This window comes from Strongylocentrotus purpuratus, unplaced genomic scaffold, assembly GCF_000002235.5.
Source record: "Strongylocentrotus purpuratus isolate Spur 01 unplaced genomic scaffold, Spur_5.0 spur5_scaffold_8, whole genome shotgun sequence".
NCBI lineage: Eukaryota > Metazoa > Echinodermata > Echinoidea > Camarodonta > Strongylocentrotidae > Strongylocentrotus > Strongylocentrotus purpuratus.
Genome location: NW_022145614.1, coordinates 13,481,732 through 13,508,243, shown reverse-complemented (window position 1 = coordinate 13,508,243; position 26,512 = coordinate 13,481,732). Strand labels below are relative to the sequence as shown.

The 26,512-nt window shown below is 36.7% G+C and overlaps 1 long non-coding RNA gene across 1 annotated transcript; it reads left to right on the top strand.

Moving 5' to 3' along the window:
* The first annotated feature begins 1,381 nt into the window (after window positions 1–1,381).
* On the top strand, window positions 1,382–13,514 carry LOC115920327. The gene is made up of 3 exons (XR_004062336.1): window positions 1,382–1,392; window positions 7,511–7,515; window positions 11,594–13,514. It is a non-coding gene; the product is annotated as an uncharacterized LOC115920327 (long non-coding RNA).
* Window positions 13,515–26,512: the final 12,998 nt, after the last annotated feature.

The window sequence follows — 26,512 nt, the reverse complement described above, 5'->3', positions numbered from 1 at the left end:
ATTGTGGGGTTTGATAGTGGGGTATGATAGTGGGGTACGATATGTACATATCTAGTGGCAAGCCCCGATAAACGCGCCCTAAGATGCAGTTTTACAAGCACAGGCTGGCATGCTCATGCCCTTTAAGTTTAATAGCTAAAGGGCAAGTGTGAAGTCTCTCTAATATTTATTAAATGGGGTATTTTATTACAGATCTGTCAATTTTTTTCCAACAGGGGAAAACTGTTTAATGACATTCGACAGTTTCCTCTGTCTTGCATTTTGTAAACTCCTGTCATCTATTTTGTTTTTCTTCTGCAAAATTGAGTGACAATTTAGTATGGCATCTTCAGCAGGCAGCTTGCTCCGTTACGGTGTATTTCTACAAAAAGATTGTGGCATTAATTGAGCCGTAGCTTAACGCTGCTCCGTAACCCGTGTTTGTGTCTGAGCAATCTCTCCATCTTGAAACCTGACAGCTCGAGACCCTTGCGCTGACAGGAAAGTCGTCACGGAGATGATAGGGTCTGGGAGCCGCTGGAAACGAGGATTGCACTGGGTCCACTTCCTCCCCTCCCCCCCATCCATCCCGGCTAGCTACCCACCGGCCCACGCACGATCCGCGCCTCGCTTCGCGTCTCGACATGCCAATAACTACCCATGATACCCCCCCTTTACCTTGCTCCGGCTTCAACGATGGGCTGCCTGCCTGCCTGCCGCTCACTGTCGATGATTCACCACCGGGGTGATATACCTTGCGTGTTGTGTCTGGGTGTCTCTCGTGACAGACGAGCGCTGCATACGCTTGGCTTAAAAACCTGATTCACCGTGTGTCTATTGTGTCTGGGTCTGTCTTCTATCTGTGGGGGTGTGTTCACACTGATGCATGTTCTTCTTTGACTCTGCTGAGAGACAGAGTTATCTTTAATCTCTGTATAAAAGTATAAGTGACGAACTCTTTCTGGCTCTCTGCAGACCTGTATAGGCAGTGTAATTTGATTCTTTCTGCTTGTCCCTCTTCATTTTTTAAGGCCTTAAATAAAGACAAAATGAAATGAAATAAAATGTTTCATTTCTTATTGGCATCTTCCATTGCTTTCCTCTGCTGCTTCCTTTATTCAAGATAAATCGTCATAACTCTCAAAGTTATAGACGATGATATCATTTCCAAGAAGGTCATATTTCTGTTAAAGGCACACTGTCCTACTTGTAGCTACTTGCTCCCTCTAGAAAACTTCCCCAATCGGTGCCTGTTGGTCCCCCATGATCCTCTTTTTCTTACGTTAAATGAGAGCTGAGTTAAGATAGCCACTTGTCACAGTGACCTCGCTGGCTCGCTGGGTGGTCTAATCCCTTCTAGCTGAAGTAGTAAAGCCTGCCTTTAAAGGTGAATGAAAATAAGTAGCAAGAAATGTCTTGCAGTCCGGAGAAGAATGCTTAGAGCTAGGACCTTTATAATATGATATGTATATATCTGCCCAGTTATAATGTTGATAAACACACAGGGAAAAAATACTTTAACAATTTCGGGGGCTACTTTTCAAGCTTGCTTGCATGAAAATAACACTCTTTATTTTGTTTTGCATTGAACTCTATGCAGTTTTGGGGGGCTCTTTTGGGCAATTCAGGGCTAATTCGCCCTGAGCCCCCATGTATTTTTTTTCTGTAAACACATTCAACTTTCAAGTATCAATATGAACACAACATTTTGCCCCCTTCAGACTGATACCTTGCTAGTACCATTGCTGAAGATCCCTCTTATAGCTACCTGTTTATGTTGGTGTTAAAGCCATGTTTAAAGCCCATCTGCACTAGTTTGGCCAGGGGGATTAGACCTCCCCGCAAGGTCACTGACAGGTGGTTATCTAATCAAATCAGCTCTCAATTAACATAAGAAAGAGTGGATCATGGGGACCAACAGGCACCGATTAGGCATTGTTTGCTATATAGAGGACGCAAGTAGCTGCAAGTAGTACAGTGGGGCTTTAAATGATCCAACTTGACACCCTTCTCGCCCTGAGCAGGCATATACATGCGTGTCTATACCCAGCTATAGGTCTGGTGTGAACTGGGGTCTAGTGTGAACGCGACATTTCAGCTCTCTCGATCAGGCAGGTAGCTTGAGAGTACCCAAGGCTGTAGTATGAATATTATAGGTATGTGAACGATACTAGCTCACATCATCCTTGCCTTGAGCAGATATGCGTATCTCTGCCGAAGCTATAGTTTCTATCAATATATTCATCTTCATCTATGTTGTATCGATGTGCACCAAACATGATTTGGTTTTCTCAGACCAGACAGAGAATACCATGGCTGGCTAACTGCCGTCTATTATAGGTGTATGAATGACTGCCTGCCAGACAGACAGATATTATCTATCTGAACCTCTCATTTTATTGCTGCACATGTCATGACGTGACTAGCGATTACATGCCAAGCGACTGCCCAACATATGTTGTGTCATTTTCACGTTGACTTGCTTTCCTCGCAGTTTCTGCTCACTCTATTCCACATTTTATCCACAATTCTGTTTTATTCTTGGGATGTCTATCCCTTTTCTCTCTCCCTTTTTCTCTCTCCCTTTTTCTCTCTCCCTTTTTCTCTCTCCCTTTTTCTCTCTCCCTTTTTCTCTCTCCTTTTTTCTCTCTCCCTTTTTCTCTCTCCCTTTTTCTCTCTCCTTTTTTCTCTCTCCCTTTTTCTCTCTCCCTTTTTCTCTTTCCCTTTTTCTCTCTCCCTTTTTCTCTCTCCCTTTTTCTCTCTCCCTTTTTCTCTCTCCCTTTTTCTCTCTCCCTTTTTCTCTTTCCCTTTTTCTCTCTCCCTTTTTCTCTCTCCCTTTTTCTCTCTCCCTTTTTCTCTCTCCCTTTTTCTCTCTCCCTTTTTCTCTCTCCTTTTTTCTCTCTCCCTTTTTCTCTCTCCCTTTTTCTCTCTCCCTTTTTCTCTCTCCCTTTTTCTCTCTCCCTTTTTCTCTTTCCCTTTTTCTCTCTCCCTTTTTCTCTCTCCCTTTTTCTCTCTCCCTTATTCTCTCTCCCTTTTTCTCTCTCCCTTTTTCTCTCTCCCTTTTTCTCTCTCCCTTATTCTCTCTCCCTTATTCTCTCTCCCTTTTTCTCTCTCCCTTTTTCTCTCTCCCTTTTTCTCTCTCCCTTTTTCTCTCTCCCTTTTTCTCTCTCTCCCTTTTTCTCTTTCCCTTTTTCTCTCTCCCTTTTTCTCTCTCCCTTTTTCTTTCTCCTCTTTTCTCTCTTCCCTATATGGTATCATATTGTTTAGCAAAAAAAGATGTAGAATTACCTGACTGCTTCTTTATTATAAAGCCTTCACTTCTTTTTCTTTCTTTTTTGCCTTTATTTTGCAACTCTTGTTACATCTTCAAATATTGGATTTCCAAATATCATATCTCATTTCCTTATCATTTGTCAGAAATATTGCACCGTGTAAGTGCTGTGAATTTTCATCATCATCATCATTCTTATAACAATAGTAACCTAAGCAACAAAAATACATCATACCACACAAATACCTATCCACAGTGTGCAAGATACTCAATGTTTTATAATCTTTTTTTACAATTCATTTTGTGTCCATGACGTGTATGTATTATTGGGTCCTTGCATGGTGACGAAAAGCCATTTCCTTACAAATTTTTTTTTTTTTAAATACCATTACTTAGGTTATTTAAGAATTGGCAGTTATGATGACATTGCTTACTATTGACATTGACCTGGCCTTGTTCTATGCTACAACCATTAAATGTGATGTATCCTTTTTGCAGGCATGAAATATGAAGTTGGATGTAGACATTGGTTTAGGGATGAAAACATGGTTTGAGAATTTGACTCGTACTGAAGGATTTTTAACTGACTTTTCATGGAATTGTATCAATTGTACAATGTGGAATTGAAATATTTGTTGTCCAATTTTCCATACCGGTATATGTTTTTCAAGGAAGACTTATGAGCTAAATATTCATTAAGAACTAAACATCTTTCTTATCCAAGTCAAATGTCAAGCCAGACCTTTAAGAATGAGGGAAGTAGCAAGTACGATAGCATTATACCTCTAAAACTATTGTATATTTCATTTCTAAATTTCCAATCTATCATTTTCAGTTTTATTCAAAACTCTAAGTCTGATACAAAATGATGCGATATTCAAAAAAACTCCATGCCCATGTCAAAATGTGAAATCTTACCTTTAAGAATATGGGAAGTGGGTCAGTGAATTACTGTGGGTTTCTCTCCAATGTCAATGTTTTGATAGGCGATTCACTAGAAGCTAGCCAGCTCTAACAGCGCTCCTATGGCCCGATGAAAGATGCTTTCCTTATTCTTTTGGTATAGGTAGTAGTGACTGCAATGCTTTTACCAGAGCTCATTATGTTCTTTTCTCCTAACAAATTCACAATTTTAGGACCATTTACACAGCCAAAAAAACATTTTGAAATATCTGTCTTCTTTTTTTTTTTTACTGCCATTTACGCTACTGGAATAACCCATGAGAAACTGGTGATGTTTACAAAGTCTGGGGGGAGGGGTTGTGAGTGCAGCACATAATAATAATAATAATAGTAATCTTTTAAAGTCCATTCCAAATTTTATTAAGTTAAACCGAAAATGGAAATTCTTTTTGCCCATTGATCGTGAGCCCGGCAGCCACTGAGCAGCGCCAGATCGACATTGCTCTATCCCCTTATTGTTGAACGCCAAACAAGGTAGCAGCAACTCCCGTCTTCTAACGTCTTTTGGTATGACGCGGCCGGGGTCTGAACCCACGACCTCCCGTTGTGAGGCGGACGCTCTACTGACTAAGCCAACACACCGGTTGCGCCACTTGTCGCTGCCCTGCATGCGTTAGCACGGAAGCGAGGAGTCACGTGACCAAAAACCAGAATGATTCGCCGATGTTTTGAGAGCGAGCATTTACACTGCAGAAAATGTTTAAGTTTTTGCCAGCGTTTCAAAAAACTAAACTCTAGGGGTGGAATTTTTCATTGCTCAGCTACTATTGTATGAGATCCTATAAAGTGTCACACATTATCAAGATGGGAGAAGACCTAGACCCGACAGATATAAAGGTATTACTTGCACTTTCTGGTGACACAGAGTTTATAATTCCAGGGGGTGTACCACAAAGACTAAAATCGACTGAAGTTAGACTTGAACTATGCAGGCCATTTATGCCACTAGTTGCCCTCTCAATTATAAATGATCTTTTGATAATATTTTTTCCTGCCATAATGAACTATCAAAAAATGTTAATTCTGTAGAGTTGTGCCCACGTTTTGTACGTCCCTTGAGAAACCAATGCCAGGAATGGTTACAGGAACTAGTGGTATGAATAGCCTGCCATAGTTCAAGTCCAACTTAAGTCTATCTTAGACCCCGTTTACAGTGAGAAAAGGGCCAGGGCCTTTCACTTCCGGGGTAACAGTTGGGCCGCAGCCTGGCCCTGCGTGCGTTTACAGTAAGAAAATGCTGGGCCAGGCCGCGGCCGAGACTACCTCCAGAGCAGGGCCAAATGCGAGGCCAAACTGGCCGCGCATTTGGCCTTTTGTGCGTTTACAGTGCTAGTTTACGCGCCTTTTGCTCACTGTTACAGGGGTCTATGTCTTTGTGAAACACTCCCCAGGTTGGCTTTATACCTCCTTTGGTAGTTAACAAGTGCCATACTTGTGTGAGTTCTGTCCAAGTTTTCTAGCCTGATACGGCACTCATGTCCTTTGGCAAGGCATTAATATTCATTTGCCATACTCGACCCAGGTGAGGTACATGGGTACCTGGCAGAAATTAATTCCTTGAAATGCTGGAGCGCTGTAATGGCAGTTAGGCTAAAGCTGGGGTAATAATTAATGCGCCTCGGAATAGAATTTCCAAATAGACGGCGCTATAGAAATGCCTTTAAATATTATTATTATTATTATTATTATTATACATCCTAACCTTTCTTAATCTTTTTAGTCTGTGCCACGATTAAAACAAGCAAGATCCTGCTTGGGGAAGGCAAGTAAATGCGATGAACAGCGACGATATCACTTGCAATTTAATTTTTAGCCGTTGTATCTCGCTTGTAACCTTCCCATGCTATGTTGTACCTGTGTATTGTCGTCTCAATGTCTGGAAAATGATCTTCTTCCACGAACCCATAGGTCATGAATATGCCCCACTTTCTACTATCTCCCTCTCTCTTTCTTTCTCTGTCTCGCTGTCTCTTTCTCTCTCTCTCTCTCTCTCTCTCTCTCTATCTTTTTCTCTCTCACTGTCACTTTCTCTGCCTCTTATCTTATGTACCTCTCTCTCTCTCTCTTCCTCTCTCTCTCTGTCTGTCTTTTTGTCTCTTGTTTTGTGTGTGTGTGTGTCTTTCTCTATCTATCTCTCCCCCTCTCTCCCCCTCTCTCTCTCTCTAAAATGACAGTATATTTTATAGGACCATATGTTGCGGTTTTGCACGTATGCAGATATTATCTCTATATATGGTTACAGATTTATCCTAGCTTCTCAGTGCAATGTAATATGGAGATGAGGGTACTTTACTTATGGGTTTATTACCCATCATGTAGCTTCTTTTGTTTCCTCTTGTCTTTCTACTCTTCAGTCTCTCTGCCTCCCCCCCCCCCCCCTTCTCTCTATCTCTCATCCCTTTTCTCTCCCTTTTCCTCTCTTCTCTTTTCCTCTCTTCTCTTTTCCTCTCTTCTCTTTTCCTCTCTTCTCTTTTCCTCTCTTCTCTTTTCCTCTCTTCTCTTTTCCTCTCTTCTCTTTTCCTCTCTTCTCTTTTCCTCTCTTCTCTTTTCCTCTTCCCTTTTCCTCTTCTCTTTTCCTCTCTTCTCTTTTCCTCTCTTCTCTTTTCCTCTCTTCTCTTTTCCTCTCTTCTCTTTTCCTCTCTTCTCTTTTCCTCTCTTCTCTTTTCCTCTTCTCTTTTCCTCTCTTCTCTTTTCCTCTCTTCTCTTTTCCTCTCTTCTCTTTTCCTCTCTTCTCTTTTCCTCTCCTTTCTTTTCCTCTCTTCTCTTTTCCTCTCTTCTCTAACCTCCCTTCCCGTTTCTCTCCCCTCTCATTCTCCTCTTTGCGTCTATTCTCTTTCCCTTTTCTTTCAAATCTCTTCTCATTTCTTCTTTTCTTTTTCTCTTTCCTTTCTCTTCTCTCATATATCTTCTTCTTTTCTTTTTCTCTTTCCTTTCTCTTCTCTTTCTCTTCTCTCATATATTTTCTTCTTTTCTTTTTCTCTTTCCTTTCTCTTCTCTCATATATTTTCTTCTTTTCTTTTTCTCTCTCCTTTCTCTTCTCTCTCCTTTCTCTTCTCTCATATATTTTCTTCTTTTCATTTTCTCTTTCTTTTCTCTTCTCTCATATATTTTCTCTCCATTTTCCTCTCTTCTCTCCTCCTCCTCTCCCCTTTCTTTTTCTTCCTCTTCCTCTTCCTCCATCTTTGAATACCAGTACGGATGATTCAGGAGAATACGAACTCAAACATGATGCGAGTTCATGATAAATTCCAGACCCACATTCAAACAGTGTCTAGACAGGATTTATGTGATTTGAAGACAAGGTAATCATCTCAGAATTCATTCATTCAACTGCATTTTTTACGCTTTTTCAAGTACCTGTCAAGCGTATGATATATCTGAATGAAGTTAGTCCATTACTAATGGGTCAATAGTGAGTCTTCAATGTCTCGTATATAGGTCAGTATCTTGTGTCTTGGTCTTGTTCTTGTTTATTTCAATTTTTGTTTTTCATGGCAATTCAATCATTACACTATATTTGAAATTGCTCAATTTTTGCCTCTGGCCATCTCATTTTCTTCCTGTTTTATTTTGTTATCCTTTTTCCATTTTATGTGGAAACTTTCTCTAACTCTCATTTAATTCATAACTGAAACTATGTTTTGCCCCCCCCCCCCCCCTCAACAACAAAAAAGTATGTACTGTAGTCATGCCCAAAATTGAATTAATATGCATCTATCACAAGACTTGTTTTATAAGTTGGTGAATTGTTGCAGATGTAAAGGAATTGATTTTCATTCAGTTTGATTGTTTTAGTAAATCATTCACGACTCTTAACACAAATCATAACATTTCAAAATCATATCTATAAAGGTAAAACTGTGGGATGTAAACAAACCCTTGCTTTTTTATTTTTTTAATAATTTATATCCCATTGAATCATGAGCCAAAGCAGGGAAAAAATACATGGGGGCGCTGGGCAAAGTAGCCCCCAAAATGCTCCAAAGAGCCCCCGAAAGTCATAAAAGAGCCCCCCCCCCCCAACTTTGCATAGAGGTCAATGCAAAACAAATTAAATATTGTTATTTTCATGCAAGCAAGCTTGAAAAGTAGCCCCCGAAAAAAAATTAATATATTTTTCCCTGAGCCAAAGAAGCGTGTCTCTGGGAAATATGTGTTGTACAATTGTATCCAATGGGTGAAATTTTCACATAATCACATGGTCTTCACATGCAAGGCTCTTGGCTATGTGAAAACATTTACAATTGTGACATGTATCACCCATGTTCTGGGAGTGACAGGGTCGCACTGTAAAGATAATCAGAGATAGTCGGAGAGAAAGGTCTGAAAAGTCATCTAATGACCCAAAGACAAATTGTAATGGTTTAAAGATACTGTGTCCCTTCTGCAGCCAACATCAAATTCTGTAGAACTTTGCAGGAGCGATGAATAAGTAATGTATGTCCTATCTGTGAAATTTAAACGTTAGCAGTGTCCTAATATTCAAATTATGCAAGGAAACCCGTTTACTTGCTAGACTTGACTGTCTGACACTATTGGGTGACTGACTGGCTTTTTTTTTTCTTCTTTGGTAATAACATACATAAAACGAGCTGTAAAGGGTACATGAGCATTTGTCTATATCAATAACCCACTTCTTGTAATGGCCAAATTAAACTGATTGAATCTTTGTGCAGCACTGAACGTACGACCATTTGGAACAATGGTCTGAAAATCAAACTATTAAATTCTGACTTGGTAGCACTTGAGTCGATTTGACAACTAATATTCGTTATTTTCCCACTTAAAGACATTTTCAAGCCCACCCCCCCCCCCTTTTTTTTTTGTAGGGAAGTTCTAAATTAGTATTATCTTTCAAATGCTGTTGGAATTTAACCTTTTCATTTTTGGGGCCTGCAAAGGAGACATAGTACCTCTAAAGGGGAACAAACGTGGATAATTAGGGTAAAAGGTTTGAAAAGTCATCTTGAAACACATCATGAGCGCTTGCAGCACAGTATAGACGATGTTCGCAATTTATAGATTTCTAACATTTGTCATTGTTTATCATAATTCAATTCAATTCAATTCAATGATCCTGAACAATCTGTAACTGTTTAAATAGCACTAAACAAGAAAAGTTAGATGAATAGTCTAATGGCCCATATCAAATTAGAACAGTTACCCAAGCACACACAAACAAATTGAAGTATCATTCGAAAAGTATCATAATAGCCCCAAACAATTTTGTAATCATGGATCCCGTTTTATGTTCCATTTTTTATTTATAAACATTGCACAATTAGTCCTCTGATTACTATATTTACTTTGTATCTCTTAATAAACCAAGTTGAATTGAATTGAATTTAAAAGGCCCGGAGAAGAGAAACTGGATTAAGAATTAAAAGCCATGTAATGGCATAAAACAAATGGTAAAGGTTAAAAAAGGGGACCGAACATGACATAGCAGTGTAAGGTTGAAAACTCATATAATGGCTAGTAACAATATGGAACCATTTAAAGGGAACTGAATACAAAACATTGGAGTAAGGTGTAAAATTTGTTTTCTAATGGACCAAAACAAATTGTAATGGGTTAAAGGGGACTAAAATCACCAAATGCAAAAAAGTATATTATTAAAGGAGTATGAATTGAAAGGGTCATGTAATGGCACAAAAGAAATTGAAATGGTTTAAAGGGGACCAAACACACACAAAAGTGGGGTTATGGTCTGAAAAGTCATCTAATGAACCAAAACAAATTGTAGAGGTTTGAAGGGAACATCAAAGAAATATTGGTATAAGGTTGAGAACTCGTCTAATGGCCCGAAACAGTTTTTAACAGTCAAAAGGGACCAAACACTAAATATCGGAGCAATGTTTAAAAATTGTCTAATTAACCAAAAACTCCTGGTAATGGTTTAAAAGTGTCCAAGTGCACAAAGTACAAGTACAATCTGGAAAGTGGAAAGTCTTCCGATGGACCCGAACAAATTGTTATGATTTAAAGAAGACCACAACAATTTGAATGTTGTTGGATAAAATTAATATGATGGCCCAGATCAAGTTGTAAAAGTTGCAAAATGATAGGGTAAGTCATTTAATGGACCAAAACAAAATATGATTCAAAGAGGAACAAACACAACAAAATCGGAGTATAGTTTTGGCTTAGTATGGTTTAAAAAGTTATCCAATGACCCAAAATAACTTGAAATGAAAGGGGAACAAATTTTGTTAAAGTATTTTGATCTGTATATTAATATTGCTGCTATCGTATGTTTAAAAAAAATCAAATCAAATTTTATCTTGGTTTTAAAAAAGATGCAAGTATGCTTTCTAAGTAAAGGTACCAACATACTACATACAATATTACATTTAGATCATTCTTATTTCATGAACGGATAAATGGAGGAGAAAATATAGACATCATTATGCAGGGGTGTATGATGCTAAAATTTGTTTTAACATTAGAAAAGGATGGATTTGATGTCAAACATGAGGATATGATTTTTTAGTTCTTTTTACCTGCATTTAAAATTTATATTATATATGCATTTAAAATTTAAGGGGGAAGGTAGCCTCTGGATTTTCCATGTTAAGTTGGAAAGAGCAAATTAAGGTCTTTGTTTATAAATATATACATGAACACATTTTCATTTCAAATTTTATTTGAGGTCGCCAATCCTAGTCTATAGCATTGCTTATGATTGCAGTTTCCTGTACTTTTCTCACAGATAGTTTGGATAATACTTTAAATTTATCATAATATGTTACAGAAATATTAAGTTCATTATTATATGTATATATGTAAATAAAATGTTGACATGAAGTTGTTATTGTTTGTATATTTTGTAGGACACCTTACATTTATATGTTCTTTGTTGTTCAGTTGTTGTATCAGGAAAAATGCAGAAATACAATCAAATCAAATATTGAAAAGTTATTTCAAATTAGCATTGTTGTCTTATATTGCTTCTGCCTATTAAATTGCTGAAGAAAGTTTAAAGGAAAGTTGTATGTATTATCCAGTGGAATCATTCAGTTTAGAAAGTCAATTTTCATTTCTGGGACTGTGTGTGTAATACAGCTATGAAGTTTTTAAGCAAATGAATGCCTTTCAGTGTGTCATTTAAAAAAACTATTTTTCACTACACAATTTGATCACAAACCAATTTTGTGATCAAACTTTACCTTTGATGTATCAATTAATAATTTATTCCTCCCCTCTCTTTTTTTTTTGTCTCTCTTTCTCTCTCTCTCTGTCTCTCTCCCTCCCCCTCTCTCTCTCCCCCCCCCCCCCTCTCTCTCTCTCTCTCTCCCCCCCCCCCTCTCCCTCTCTCCCCTCCCCCTCTCTCCCCTCCCCCCTCTCCCTCTCTCACTCTCTCTTCCCTTCTCCTTCCAGACGATCATGTTCGTCGGGACCCTGGAAGACCCTGGGCAACTGGTACTGGTAGAGCGCCCCCAACAGGCTATCTTCGAGCAGTTACCACCCACCCTCCAACAGAAAAAGTTTGGAACCTAGATAAAGACTTGTCAACGACCCATGCTGGCATCGGTGACTCTGTTCATTGCGGTGTCGATGCATAAAGGATGTTCAAAAGGAAATGAGAAAAACAGTGTGCTTGGTCGATATAATGGATTGACTCTAGATGTTTTGGGGTACTTTGAAGAAAGGGTCGCTGGGGCTTCTTTTAGAAAAAGTTGCAATGTGACTAACATGCAACCAATCTATTTTAGGAGTTACAAGATGATTTTTTTTTTGTTAATGCCAAGGTCCCCTTATATTTATGCTTGAAAGGAGTGCCATCATTACATAACTGGTCGCCTCCCCCCCCCCCCCCCCCCCCCCACTCCCTAAAACTAGCCTTCATTTATACACTCCTCTGACATTCCTTCTTTAAAAGAAAAATGAAATGTGACCTCTGTGCGAATTCAATCTCATAGCCTCAAACAGCATGTCTGAATCATACCAAACTGTCTTAGAAAGATGCTTTTAATCTTATGCTGTCCAACCGACTGTTGACTCACTCTCCGAGTCTCTGCTTTCATTCAACCTGCCCTACATTCGTTTTTTGTCGTCGTTGGATTTTATTTGTCGGATTCTAAATATTATGAAATGCTGGTGAGTTATCAAACCTTTTGTTCCCAAGGTACCAAAGTCCATGGAACCAATCAGACGTAATTTGTAATTCAAATCATCAGTAATGAGAACTAGAGAGAGAGAGAGAGAGAGATTTTATTTTTGGTGGCGCAGATTTTCAAGGCTGTGAAAATCATTAAGGGGGGTCTTTTAGAATATCCAGCCATGGTTAATGTTCCAGCGATAATCAACAATTTTTTTGTTGAGTGTTTCCCTCCACAAAACTTGCTGGGAGCCGAGATGATTATTAATTCATAACAATTAACCCAATATTTATGTCTGTCTGTCTGGCTCAAAAATCCCATACTTGATCATCTGTTGTTAATGCTTTTTTTAATCTCCCAAAAGATTCATATAATTTAATGCGGAGTTACTGCTCTTTCGCTCCAAAGTACTTGTTTTTTATGCACAGTTTATGCTCTTGTGATTCCAAAGGTACTTGTATTATGTCACACAGACATAATGCCCTTCTGGCACTAAGACAGTAGTGTTTTGTTTTTTATAGAAAGAGTGTATCGAACTTGTGACACTTTTTTGTCGTACAAGAATGGTGTTTATTGAAATTTCAAATATCTAAGCTCCGATTTGATATACATGTATATACCTCATGGAGATGTAAATAATATAAATTTGGCATTATCAAATATTAGTAAAAAAATCAGTCACATTTAACATGAAATTAACAGTGCTGATGTGAAGCACAAAGCTCATGTCAATATTACATTCCTCGAATTAGACACAAAATCGTCCACAGATCTTTGTAAAGTGCTTTTTCAACTGCAAGGAAAAGGCACTAATTGCGTCTTAGATCAGATCAGATTAGAATTGATCTTCACAAGCATTACCTTTGCTTTCATAGCAGCCAAGTTCATTTCAATTCATCATAAAAATCCGCAATCTGTTGACTTCCATTCTCTTTAGTAGGACGTAAAGCGATATGTTTGCCGGAGTAAACACGATGCTTTGTACCCCTCAGCGTTAAATCATCTGACTGTCATATCGGGTTTCACACAGATCTAGTCTGACAAACGTGAAGTGTCTAGACTGAGTAATGCCATAATCAATTCTCATGGATTCAAGTGTTTGGAAGCCAACGATGTTTAGCGTGGCACCCCTTTTATCTGCAAGTCATTGGGATGTAAAACCATGGTACAAGGTATCTAGACGTATGCCATATTTTGCTGTTTAAAAAAATATAGAGTATGGAATGGTAAGTTACCATGGAAACAAGTAGATATTCTCACCTGGATATGGGATGTCGTTTTCTTTTTAATGCAGGTTCTGGCACAAAATGTATGGTATATCAGGTTTATGCTGTAAGTGAAAAGAGTTTGAAATAGTAAAATGTGCTATTATCACTTGTGTTAAAATGCAAGACCTGGAAAATACATCTAGGCTGATACATTTCTTTGCTTGATTAAGGTTCATTTTTAGACTAGAGTATCATGTATTAAAGGGATCGTTAAACAATTTAAAATCTGAGATACACGGCTACGTGTTATCAGTGTCTGTGACATAGTGTTATATTGAAGCCCTAAAAAAATTGCGCTTCAAAATGATCAAGAAGTGCCTCAAAAAAGTAAAACCTTTGAGTGACCAGTTTTACCATATTCATTTTCCCCAATAGACAGTAGTGTTATGAAAACCGTTTGGCAAACGCAAAATTTGATTTAGATTTTCAATCATAAATATCTTGATAATCAGACAGGCAATCAGCTTGTAAAAGTCATGGGTTTCCTGACTGACCTAAAGGTTTATAATCATCATTGCAGCATGAGCTAAATTAAGGATTTTTTTTTAAAGGATCTAAGACAAAGTTACCGGATCCCTTTAAAACATTATAGAATTTACAAGAAATGTTCCCCTTCTGAATATGTGTGTTAACGGTCATTAATGTACTAAGACCACCACGCCATTATGTTCTGTTTTTAAATAATGCAAGCCCTGGGACAAACACCTGTAGTAATGCAGTATTTTGCTCCTAACAACAACAAAAAATCTTTTTTCCGTAGATCATGAGACCAGAATATGCCTTCATGAAATACCATGGAAATTTTTTTAAATCTTAACTTATGAGTATATTCTATATTGTTCGTTGATTCACTTGTTATTCTTTCATGATGAAATGCAAGCTCTTTTTGTCGTTCTAATTTATTCCTTTTTATGTAATGAGGTAAAAAGCAACCCTATCAACTGATCGAAGAACAAGCATGATCAACAATTAAATCATCGGTATAATGGAAATAAAACAGAATGGTAAAAAGCAATTATACAATTGTGTAAATTATATGGTATAGTCAGTAATATGAGTGTTCTCTTTTTTCCAAATTAAAATCTGTAGAAGATGATATCTATTATTGCATTGTCAATAAAAGGGATACCAGAACATATTTAATTTAGTCTAGTTTATATGTTTTAATGTTTGCATCATTCATCATCACTTGAGTGGGTAGACAAAGGATATAATGATAATAATAATAATAATGCACACATTTATAATGCCAAACATATCCACCAGATGGTGAAAATCCAGCAGATATAAAAACACTTAGTTGGAACAGAACGAATCGTGTCAAGTGTATGTTGTCTTCTTCTTTTTTCATGAAAAAGACATATATCAATAAATGCATGAATTTGCATTCGCAGTGAACAGATGTTGTGCCATGTTTTTTTGTATGTAATTGTTTTGGTGAATGTTGAAATTTTAAAGCTTTTGCGTGTTATGAATGTGCTTGTGGTATAAAACCTTGCACTTGAATGAAATCCTGGTAAATTGCTGGTATATGCAGTAGAGCAGTTTATCCAGGTTAGTTCAAAGTGCTGAGTGATTTGTAAAAAAATCATGGTTTTTATTCTATAAATTAGAAATATATGATGTTCTTACTATCAATATGCCTTTTGAATTTTCAAAAAATTCAATCGGGAAGTTTGTTAAATTAGAGTTTATAATTTGGTTTCTCACACTACCCAATTCGTTTTTCCAACCCCTTCGTTAAACGATCAAAGTGACCTCTATATGCAAATTTCGGCATACTACAATGTACGTCACGGACAGTACTCGACCTATACTAAGGCTGTTGCAATTTATCCGTACAATGTGTTCGCAATGTCATAGTACATGAAAACTTACAAAATCTGGACTGGTTTACAACATTAATTTGTATAATATTCCTCCCAAACTTTAAAAAAAAGAGATGCTAGCCTTGATGAGTTGAAGATGTATCGTGATGTTCGTAAGTGTAATTCGCGGGTAATTTTGACCTGTCAGATCAGCAGGCGGTCAACACTACTGCAGGTGACGTCACATCCCCGACCTGCATCACGTGACTGTTAGTAAGCTTTTCAGAATTGAACGCTGTGTTGGCTGAAAAGTGCCAATTTCAACACTTAATAACAAAAAACCGGTAAATCAAAGAATAAAATAACATCGATTTATTTATTCATTATATATCAAATAATGTATACCCAACATTTTTCGATTTTTGATCACATCAAAATACGAGTAACTCAGTACTTTAAGCAGAAGGGAACCCCTACCCCCGGCCCTTCCACTCAGAGGTCGGAATGACCGCATGCGTGTTGCCAAAATGTCCGGTAAAGGGGTACTTTTCGTGCGACAAAGTCCGGCCCGAGATTTGTAAAAAAAGGGGTGTATTTGACTTTTCACCCGGAGATTTCTTTAAAAAAGGGGTGTTTTTTCTTTTTCTCTCTCATCTCTTTGGACTCCTGAGAAATTATTCCGAATTTAGGGGGGTACATTGAGCATTTTTCCTGATTTAGGGGGTCTCCAAGGCAGGAAAAGCCTGCGAAAAGCCCGCGAAAGGGGGGTTCGGAAATTTTGGCAGTCCTCAGATAGGGGGTGCTTTCAAAAAGAGGGTACGAGCATATGCGTACCCTAAATAACACTGAGTGGGGGGGCCGGGCCCCTACCACTCTGTCTCTGCTTATTATGAATAATTGTTTGAAACAAAATTATCTGAGAGGAAGATTCCGTTGTGATTCTGTTTTGTTTATTTTATTTGAAGATGAATAGAGTGGGACATTGGAGACGATGATTGCAAAGGTGCCATTGTTGTCTATGATGATAACTTTGGTGATGGTGGTAATGGTGGTGTTGGTAATGATGATGATGGTGATAATGATGACTATGGTGATGGGGGTGAGGAGGGATGATTAAGATGATGATAACGATGGTGATGGTGGTGGTGGTAATGATGATGATGATAATTACAATGATGACGATGGTGATGGTGGTAATGGTGATGATGGTGGTGGTGGTGGTGGGGGTAGTGGTGATGTACATGTAATGATGATGAAGAAAGCTAGACAATGCCAACAAATGAGAGAATTATGATCAAAGATTTTTGCTCTCTTCCTGTCGTTCTATCTTCTCTCTTCTGCCCCCCCCCCCCCCTCTATCTTTCTCTCTCTCTCTCACACACACATTCATGACAAATATTCAGTTACTCAAATGTTTTAAAGACACGACATTACATAATGAATGTTCTCTCAAGCTACTTCAGCCCCCTATGGTATCCTGCAAAACCACGGAATTACAATCACTAAATATATACAACACATTAGATTGTAAAATTCACGGGAAATAAAAAATTACTCGTGTCCTTTCTTTCTTCCAATTGTCTATCTCTGTCTTCCTTCTTCATCATTGTGCCCCCTTTCTATCTCTCTCTTCCACGAAAGACCCCCACCCCACACACAAACACACACACACATGCACACAGTTTTATATCTCTCGCTCTCTCCCTCCCCCCCCCCCCCCTCTCTCTCTCTCTCTCCCTCCCTCCCTCCCCTCTCTCTCTCTCTCTCTCCCTCCCCCTCTCTCTCTCTCTCCCCCCCTCTCTCTCTCTCTCTCTCTCTCTCTCTCTCTCTCTCTCCTTCTCTATCTCTCTCTTCCATGAAAGACCCCCACCCCACACACACATGCACCCAGTTTTATTCTTTCGCTCTCCCTCCCCTCCCCCCTCTCTCTCTCTCTCTCTCTCTCTCCCTCTCTCTCTTTCATTTTCTCATTAGCTCACAAAAGACACAACAATATGAATGTTCGTGACAAACTTCGCCTTCCTGTTGAAACCTTAATTGGGTATCGAAGAACACGCTTCCCTTTTCCCACCGATTTTCGCAAGGCATCTAATTAGATCGAATGATATTCAATTTAAAGCAAAAGGACGGTTGGTTTTGAAGAAGAGAAAAAAACAGCCCCGATGCAGCGGCGCGCGGTCGTTACACTCGGTGGTAACGAACCTTTCCGTCCTGCCTGCATGAAGAACATTAAAATGGGGAAGGTAGCCAAAAAAACTTGCTGCTTTTTTATAAAAAATATGATTACTCATTGAAATCGACAATAGCCAGTGTATATTCAGTGGTTTGAAAATATTTTCACAGCTTTTCATATCGATGGAGCTGCGATAATCTATACTGGTTAGTTACAAAATGGGCGTAAGGGCTTTTTCGTTTGCAAGGGGGGCGGGGGCGGGGGCTGTTTTTGCTCATGTATCAGCTTTCCATTTTCTACGGTAATAGATTGCAAGTTAGCAACGGGCGCGAGAGAGCAAATTTCTGTGACAATCTCAGATTATTTTAGCATCATGTTATGTATCCATTTACAGCGTTGGAATTCGTAACTAAAAATTATTAGATGAGGAATATTCAGGCGAAACCTCAATGTTCAAATGATATTGTAAGGTGACTGTTACCAACAATTTGGTAGTTGCAAATTTGCTGCTGCTACATTTACTGACACTACTACTCGTATTACAAGTATACTGAATAATCATTGTAACAGATCATAAACTCAATTTTTCATCATTTGGGCCGGGTTGTTTTTTTGTTTTTTACACTCTTTTCCTCTTAATTCTCCTTGTTAATATTACGGCTCTCCCAGAGACATTCTATACGATCAGCTTATTGATTACCTTAAAAGATAACTTTTTGTAATAATTATACTTGCCTTTTAAATTTAATATTCAACATTTCAAACGAAAAACATAGTAAGATTGATTTTCAAGACGTATGATGATCACACGTATGTATACCCGCTGGTTTTTGTGAGAAGTGTACGAATGGTCACGTAAATTCGTTGATGGATTAATTATGATAGCAGCATTGATTTCCTTTCTCATTTTATCACACATGTTATGCACGTACTTATGAAAAAGATATTATTTTTATCATTTTATAATAGTCACGATGACAAATCAGCGGGGTATGTTTAGAAACAATCAGACAATAATAGTCCTTATCGTGAAATGACCGCCCACCTTTTTCTAAAATTAGAGATTATTTTTTGCAGAAAAACATCCTAATTAAACATGTAATGTCATATTAATGCATTTATCACACAATCATCGAGTCGTTCATTGTCCATAACCACATGAGGTAGAAAAATATTATGACTTTGATCACAAAGATATGTTTGTTACTATCTAAATAATTTTGATCAACACGATTTGGGGGGATTTTTTTGGAGGAAGAATGAATTTTATTGCATTTCAAGCTTTTTTTTGTTTAAGTTGTGGTGAATTTCGTTTTTATGAGAACTATTAACATTTTGTTATTACTCATGATATTATTTTTTCTCAGTTTCATGATAAAAACTGACATTTTTCTTGTGGTACATCATGGGTAAAAATACAATACAGTATGCTTACCAGTCCTTCCGTGAAAATATTCACCCAATATAATATATTTCTAGATACCTGAGAGTATCACGAATGAAAACAAAGTGGCCAAATTTTTGACATAACACACCATCATCGAAATAAAATTGGGAAGCTTTCTCTTCTATTTAGTAATTTAACTTTAACAATGGCATATATTTCTTCTTCTTTAACCTATGCAGCTTTAACTAATCAGAATCTCTGATTTCTTTGTTTCTACCTTGTCAATTATTTTCCGTTCAGTCTAACCAACATTTGTCATTATATGGTGAATCAGACAGCAAGATGGTTATAAGTGTATGATATTCTTTACCCTATATGGCAGTCGATTTATTAGGTTAAAATGGTGATTTATTAATTGTTAAAGCATACACGGGTGATACATTTGTTCTTTCTAAATGTGAATCATAAGCAAATATGAGAATTTTAACGCAATATGAATAGACTTCTTTATCAAAAGAGCTGACCCCGTCCCCACCCCCCCCCCCCCACACACACACACACACACACACCTAGTCTTAACTTCTGTCTCACTAATTTGACAATCCCAGAACTACTCGGAAATACTGAAGTTTCGAAACATTTTATCTTTCTTGCTGATAAATGTTCAGCAACATCGTCGGCAAATTTAGTCCACACATCCGCCCCCCCCCTCCCCCACCCTCCATGGCATAAGTTGCTTAGCGAATCCCTTGCAAACACATGTTTTTAAAATCTGATATTTACACCCCTCGCCAGTTAGATACATTATGAAAACCTCTTGCACAACGAAATACTTAACCAGAGAACGAATATGAGGAATGATTCGAGGGAGAGACGATTTTTTTTTTCTACAGCTTTTGACAGCTCTTGAAAGCATTTTAAAAATCCATCATGCTTGTCCACAGTGATCCATTGTTTTTATTTTTTGTGAAACCAGCGGTGGTTATAATTCGATATGTCTATACGGCTCAAAGGTATCTCTTTCTCTTGGTCTTATTTTCCCTCATCCGATTCCGTCACCTGCGCATTGTTCCACCATATTTTAGGTGAACATTGAAAAAAAAAGAGAGCCCCCTCGCAAACACGACATTTTGTAACCGCGCACGTACGTACGAAAAATTTGCGAGGTCGTGCGGGGTCAGACGTGCGCGAAAAAGACCTTCTTTTTTCTTTTTTTTTTACATCGAGAGAACATTTTGTTCATGAGGAAAAAACAGAGGATAATTTGGAAAAATAGGGAAATGGAGAAGAGTTTGGAGAGAAAAAGATCGGGATGAAACATAAAGATGCTCACTGAACTGTCATTTGAAGCGCAGAGAACAAAGGGCGAACGTGTAAGTGAATAGGAGAGTCTCTGGACTCATTTTCAACATAGTTAGGATTTGTAGACATGCTGAACAAGCCGTTGGAGATCGGCATAAATATACCTATCAGTTTACGACTTGATCCCTACTAGTACTTTCTTTTAATCCACTTCTTTTTTTCAATTTTTATCCAAACAATCGTTCTGTTCATCTGTTCTTTCTAGTTTTGATTTACCTGCTTGAGAGCTTAGTAGACTTATGAATTCTCATTTTCAAAAGATCAACTTATTCAGGCACATAATGTGATAAGCTTCCAAAATATTATAAAGATTCAGATTTGTTTTTATTTGGGGCGATAAAAGTTCGCTACTGTCTTAAGCTGCGTTAAGAATGATTTCTCCCAAAGAAGAGTAGTAAGTTACTGAGCGATGAAAAAAAATCCTTTATAGCGACTTTATAGTAACACCTTTGTTTCTTTCGCATTTCATAGCTGTAAATTCTGTTAAGTATTGCATTGCAAAGAAATGGTTTTATGTATTTGTCTTTATGAAATTGAGGAAGCTAATAATATTACCTTTCCTTCCCGCGTACTGTTCAGTGCAGTCAAGTAATATTATCAAGAGGCGCTTCATAAAGCCATGCGTAAATCAGACCAAAATATATAAAGGAATTGTTTTCCGTTACTTTTCATTTATTTTCTATATACCTAGCAGCATATTCGACACAAACTAAATAAATACCCCGGACTCGCCCGATTCTTCACGCTTTGTAAAAAATATCCAACATTTGACATTCTTTTGCTAACTCTGTTTTAATGTAATGTATCTTTCTCAATCTGTTGGTGTTTTGTTTGGGTTTTCATTTTATCAAATTATTTTATTCGACATCTATATTTTTCTTTAATCCTCCATCAGTCCTCCTCCTTTTAGGTAGATCACAAACGCGGAAACCATATTCTTCTACAGAATTATACATACACGAAAAACCGACTCCCTTTTTTTCAAATTAATTATTTTCTCTTCACAATGTATGTGCCAGTTGATGAATGGGTAAAACCTGACACTCGATGCAATATGATATTCCATGTTTTGACTTGGTTTCATAGACCACCGCTAGGAAATTAACCCGTACGTAACGACACGTCCGCAGACCCTCATTATTGAAACGTTTCAAATCTAGCTTAAAGTCATTGTCTAGTTTTTGTAAAACATCCAACAATTTTCGTAAGATATTGTTTACGCTGGTTGATAAATAGCAAAACATTTACAATTTTATTGTAAAATGCTGACAAGATTTTTCTCCGAAAGTTGAATGTTGAACATGGAAGAAGTGAAAGTAATATCTGTCTCTGGCCGTCATAATTTGTTTTATTATTTCTTCTGCAATTAATTTTATATCCTTAAATGCAATGGAGCTCAACTTATTGGTTATTGTTGTTGATGGTTTGATCTTTAAAAAAGGAACAAGGTCACACTGTTCTCTAGTTTTTTTAACCTTTTGTTTAGGTCTTTATGATTGGCGCAAATATCCTGATTATCCTCTAAAAAATAGCCAACTTTTGATATCAAAAGTTAAGAAAAAGTGATTGAGACAATATGAAGTAAATATCATGAAAGTACTCTTTTAGTTGTACGGATATTTTTTTAAATTGTCGTTTGTATCGTGGTTACAAATACGATTCTCAGTTTGAAAATGAACATTGATTTACACCGCTCTTAAAATAACGATGATTGTTTTTTACGTAAAATGTTTAAAGACTAATTTTCTTACATTCTAAGCCATGATTTGAAAAACAATAATTAAGGCATTTTCAAGACAAAGTCGAATATTAGATTATACCTTTAAAAAGCATGCACGTAATTATGACATACAATACAGCCCGGATCTAACATTGTATATTCTAAAGTTATCACCATTTAAAGAGCCTTTGTTATTTTGAAATAGCATGGTAGTTTTGAGTTTCCTCATAAAGATAGAATTCGTTTTTTTGATTAATAATATAAATGTGCAAAATTTACAAAGATCTATTCCAACATGCTTGGAATATTGAAAAAAGCAAGCCAATTTTTGTCGTTATGGTTATTCCAAAACTTTACAGTAGGCCTATACATAAATTCCTACATATTACATAATCAATCTTTTTACACATTCTCTTAGACAATTTCTCAACATTGAAATTGCGTGACTCATCTTTATTTTACCTAAAACTTGCCCGACACTGCGGCATCAATATGTTGCAACCTCTGCCAAGGAGTTTTGGGAGGAACCGCGGCTTATTTCATTTGGTGTCGGGTATTATTAAAAGCATTAACAATACCTCAAAGCTGATGAAATAAAAGACAATTATAGGGATGTTTCTTAAATCATAACCATATCTTGGTTTTACTTCAAGCAAATTAACTCTGACTTTATAGCTAGCTAACAGATTCTTCAACAATATTTACCAAAAAGTTTGTTGTGATCCGTTTTCATAAAGTAACAAGATCATTTTAAGGAAAGAGGTTTCATTGAAGGTCGTCATCCACTATCGATCCTTCTCATATATCATATGTCAAATTTGTAAAGCCATTATTTTTTCTTCTTTTACTCGAGGTGTATAATTTCACTTGTTGACAACAAATTCTAATTTATACGTCTGTCGTTTTAACTTCTTAGTATGATGCAAGGACTATTGCAACTCTTTGGGCAATTAAATATTTTCTTTTCCGGAAAAACAAAGAGCCAAGGCTATGAGAGCTATAAGAGAAAGATGATTTCTTATAAAGTGGAAAATAATTCGTAAGCTTTCTAGTTTTTTCTTCATAATTAAGGCGAAGGATATAGTAGAGTAACAAGTGCAACATATTAAGATGGAATCCTCTTAAATTGGCCTCATATTCCAAATTATTATGACTAAAACTAATTAAAAACTTTCTTCCGAATTGTGATATCACAGGTGTGTTCAGTCCCAAATAGGCTTACCCATATTTGTGTGCAGTGCTTTTTCATCACATGTGGTTTTAATAATGATTATTATAATAATAATAATATATACAAAAAAACTGTAGCCATTCTCTGACAAAATAAGTCACTCAAGGCACTTCAATTATTAGTTGTACAAACAAAACTGAATATACATTCAATATATATATATATATACGAAACTGTCATAGTTTTCAACAATATCTTTTTTAATGTTGATGATTCCAAGACGATTCCCAAACCTGACAATATTAATGTTACGTACAAAATAACCTATATTTCCCAATATAGTTTGATTTTAAATTTCAATCACATGACCAGCCATCACTTTTACTTTAAAGTGGAAGAGTTCACTTTCATGACGAGATGAATACTGGCTCACATTACTAAGGAACAATATAAATTGGATGGCATTAGAAATGTGAAATGAAATTCCAGACGCGTTCGATAATTGTTGTTGTTGCCATATCATGATCAGAATGCTTAGCGCTCACGCACAATCATATCAATATTGCAAAGAGGATAATGGCATGGAGATACTAAGTGAAACTCCTTAATAATATTCTAGGCAAGCATTCCTATCTAGATACTGCAGAGTGCATAGGGGACACGTACCACAATTCCCGTCGCCCCCCAGGCCCCCACCAAAAAAAAAACGTTAACAAAATCGATTGTCTTGTATACAGTCTTACGATAGCAATTCAGCTGAACATAATTATGACAACTAATTGTTTACCACGTTTGATTGTTTCTTGTTTGCTTGATGTTTTTTTTTTTTTTTTCTTTTTTCCCTTTTTATTCTTTCTTTCTTTCCTTTTTGCTTGCCTCCAGGGCGAAATATCGTAGGTCCGGAAACGTGACATGATATTGTAGAGTTCCTGATAGAAACAGATCATTGTAGCAGCGAGAACTATAATTATATCGAAATTACAGTTGAGATCATTATAATTTCAAATATAGATCACTATAGGTAAGAGGATATTGAAGCGATGTGACTAAACATTAAATGGAAGGAAAATGTTAATTTAAGAGTTCAAAATATTTTTAGACTACAAACTAATTTTATTTAAATATTGCAGGATATCTTATCGCACTACTGACTATGTTTATCTTCACAATCAAAACAAATTGGTTGCTAGCTCCAGGTGTCCGTGATAATGGAGGCCTTCCCTGCGAAAGTCTGGGCCATAATCACTGGCGCACTCGCCTTCTCCCAACAGGGTGCTTTCTCGACCATTCGTTCGCGTGACGGTCCCAAAATTATGGAAATGTTGTTGAAACGAATTATGAAGAATTTCTGTCGTTCTTTGTTGCCATTTTGTATCATATGTTTATGTTACGATCTATCTGATTTCCGAATCTTATTTTCAATCAGAAATTCGTTACTTTTTTTTATCTCTTTGAATTAAAATTCAAAATAAACAATCAAAAGCCATATGCATATTCCACGACGATCAGGCATGTTATATAAATCTCAAAAATTAGGAATCATTTTCAAATAATTCTAGAGGGAGTTGTTTTGAAAGGCATGTAAAAGAGATATATAATTTACCCTAACTTTAGATTGACTTTTAATATCAAATATGTGTTGCTGTTTAAAGTAGTAAGATAAACCTCAATACGATTATAGATTTTAGAAACAATGATCCTTTATTGTTTGAAACTAGCCGTGTTGAAAATGCTCGTTTTAGGAGGTAAAATCGGTAATTAACGTTTTCATTGTCATTATTATTTTGGTAGGTTATGTTGTTTCAAATTATTATAATTCGGAACAAAAGGAAGATGAAAGAAGTAATAGTTATTTGCACAAGGACAGACATTCTATTTTTTTTTTTTTTTTATTTAGGTTTTATTTCCACATTAACTGCATATGAAAAGAATTTACAAAGTAATGCATATACAAGGTAACAAAACATGTACATAATATTCGATTGATACAACAGTAAAAAAAAAACGATTTAATGGCAAGTCATTAAATACAAATGATATTAACAATAATCTGCAGTAATAAGGAGGAAACCTTGGAAGCATTATGCTTGTAATTAAGGTTCCCTTTACATAATACATTTTGTTACATAATATATAAAACAAAGATTACAGAGAAATAAAGTAAATGGTTTGATTCGACACCAAAATGTTAAACATAATTCATGGCATGATGTCAAAATGTTTACAAACATGCAGGTACAGAATGGAAACAAAAGTTATCATAAATTCCAGACAAGAAGTAAAATGTATTTCGGAGATAGACTGTAGTCTACTGACATACGGCAACAATTTCATTTGCGTACGGACATGATAATATTTTCCTATTAGGCTGCTGTTTCTTGTCCGAATATTATTTGGTCAAATATTGTTTTATATATTATGTAGCAAGCGTACTAAAGGGAACCTTAATTACAAGCATAATGCGTCCAAGGTTTCCTCCTCCTTACTGCAGATTATTGTTAGCATCATTTGTAAGTAATTACTTGCCATTAAATCGTTTTTTTTTTACTGTTGTATCTATCGATTATAATTATGTACATGTTTTGTTACCTTGTATATGCCTTACTTTGTAAATTCTTTTCATATGCAGTTAATGTGTCAAACCTAAATAAAAATATCAAAAAAAACAGCGAGTGCGCTAAGCAATTGGGTAACCTTTTAAAGTCAATGTCATTCACGATCAAATATATTTGTTATCCATTTTCTTTTCATTTTCGATTTAATCTACTAATGCAAAAGTTTACAAAGAGGCCACTCCACTCCCCCATTATATTATGAGGTAAAGTTTTTCCCAATATTGATAGTTTCATCGGCGGCGGCTGCAGGGCGGGGGAAGGGGGGGCTGCACCCGCCTTCCAGCTCCTCGCAGGCACCTCATGTTAATGGTTAGATCTTTTTTTAGTAATTAATTAAAGAAGGGGACTCGATAATATTTGTGTAGGCAAAATAAAGGACAAATGGTCTATTATAAAGAGAAAACATTGAAGAGACAAAGACGCGGGAGAGTTAAGAGCGGAGGGGGTATTTTGTATAGGCAAAAAGCTGTTTTGTAGGAAAGGGTTTTGGAGACCGAGAGAGAACAACATCCAGATTTTGATTGGGAAAAATAACAAACCATGACTAAGTAACGAAATAGGACCAACCACATTGCCAAAAGCACCAACCCAGCTCTAACAATAATGGCTTCCAATTGCACCGACGTAGCACACAATATGATATGGGATTATGTTGCCATTGATTCTAGCATAAAGATGAAACTCATGTCAACC